At 47.2% G+C, this 1,869-nt stretch overlaps 1 long non-coding RNA gene across 1 annotated transcript; it reads right to left on the bottom strand.

Annotated features, from left to right (window-relative positions):
• Positions 1–203: 203 nt before the first annotated feature.
• Positions 204–1,587, bottom strand: LOC118982860 (uncharacterized). The gene is made up of 3 exons (XR_005065612.1): positions 1,209–1,587; positions 730–753; positions 204–440 (listed from the first exon to the last, which is right to left on the bottom strand). It is a non-coding gene; the product is annotated as an uncharacterized LOC118982860 (long non-coding RNA).
• Between the last annotated feature and the right edge of the window lie 282 nt (positions 1,588–1,869).

Below are 1,869 nucleotides of genomic sequence, written 5' to 3'. Positions count from 1 at the left end.
TAAGAATAACTGGTCTGGTTACACTTCAGTCCTTGGGAGAATTAGCACAGACTTGAGATTACTTTAAAGGTACACAGTAAACATTTTCTGCCTGAACTCAGGGTGAGGGAGTTTTAGCAAAAGCAAGTCTCAAAGCAACCTAGGTATAATGCAGGCCTGATTTCCCATGGGAGAACCAATCTGTGGGTTGGACTCCTGTGTGCCACAAAGAGCCTATTGGGCTTTTCAGTAGGGCTGAGCTACAATTGCCATTGCCAGGCAGATCAGTTCCCTAAGGTCACTGAACCAGGACCAAAGCAGATCCTGAGGAGGCGCTCTCTTTGTAGAATAAGAGGCAAGCAGGAAACCTTTTCACGCAGCAAAGAAGTGAAGAAGGGAACAGGAGATTCTTTCTTCCTGAGTGTCACCAGTGTCACCATTGTCACTTCAGTTCAGGAGTCCTGCAGACAAAGGAGAGTGCTGTTCCCAGGCCTGGCCAACAAACAACCTTTCCCCCTCCCTCTCAGGGCCTCCTGTTACAGCTCTGAAGTAAGAAGAAAAAAAGTTCCCAGGTCACCCTGAGTCAAAGCTGCTTTAGAGCAGGCCTTTTATTAAGTGGTGAGAAGTTTAGTGTAAACTGGCTGACCAGAGATCCAAAGGCTTTCCCATTATTTCTGTCTCCTCTCTTGTCACTTCTACATTCTGTAGGGAAACCAACTATGTTTCTAAAATGCAATTAAAGATCATTACCTGTTGGCTGAACTCCAGAGTGCCCTGGGAAAGAGAAGGAAGATATAGACTTAAAAGATATAAAGGTAAATCTGTCCCCCAAAACAATGCCACCAGCCCCAGACCACCTGACATATCCCTAACGCCACAACCCACCAGAGTAGAGAGGAGAGCAGAAACTGAGAACGGTGACCCACAAAACTTTAGTCACACAAATCCGGTGTAATTTTTGCTTTAGTCACACATTCCTTCATTTACTCCAGGAATGTTATCCCCAAGCATGTTAACCCTTCTCTTACCTCTACAGGTCATTTTTCCTTATGTTTCCACTGTAACTACCCATGAACTATTTATTTCTGAGTTTCCAGGAAATTTTAGATTGACCTGGGAAAGACAGGCCTTATACAGGCCACTGATATACAGAGAACTAACTTGAACAAAGTCGTATTTCTTACCCCGTACAGTCTGTGGGGACCTTCAGCTGCCCACAGGTTCCTTACCTTTCTGATTCCTGAAGTAGACGAACAGCCCCGCCGCAAGGAAGAGCAGACCCAGAACGAAGCCCCCAACTCCACTCAGCATCTTGCTCTGTGTAGCTTCAGACTGTACCTCTAAGAGAAGAAGCTGGTTTTAGCAATTTTTATCCCAAACCCAACTTCTCTGATTGAGACTTTGGGACTGAGAGCTTTGAGGGTGGGAAGAAGCCTTCCCTAGGAGAACCAGAACAATCGGCCATTTCTGGAAAGAGGCTTAAAATCACACTGGGGAGACACAAGGTTCAGGCACTGAACTCATTGAAACATCACAGCCCCGACATAAGGTCACTACTTCAGTATCTGATGGATGCGGAGCCTGGGGATCAGTAAGGTGGAGTCCTTGTCCAGAGCTAATGGATGGCAGAGCAGAGACTGAACTCTCCCCAAGTCAGGAAGGTCCCTACACTGCAGAGGATGTGGCTTTGCTCAGATCTCACTGGACAACTCAGAACAACAGGGCAGAAGTGCCGCCCCGGCCAAGGCAGGGGACTGGTGCCCAGGGCCAAGGAGGAACATGACTTGTGACATCGTGGGAAAGTTCGTAACAGGGACAACTGCTCTTCGGACTGCCAGGAACTCCCTAGCCTCCCCAAGGACTCTAAGTATTTATAGAAATTGTCACAGG

Source organism: Sturnira hondurensis, unplaced genomic scaffold (genome assembly GCF_014824575.4).
Source record: "Sturnira hondurensis isolate 20B ecotype Veracruz unplaced genomic scaffold, ASM1482457v3 Scaffold0002487, whole genome shotgun sequence".
In the NCBI taxonomy this organism is placed as follows: domain Eukaryota; kingdom Metazoa; phylum Chordata; class Mammalia; order Chiroptera; family Phyllostomidae; genus Sturnira; species Sturnira hondurensis.
Note: the sequence above shows the minus strand (reverse complement) of the source record. Positions and strands in the feature narration are given on the sequence as shown.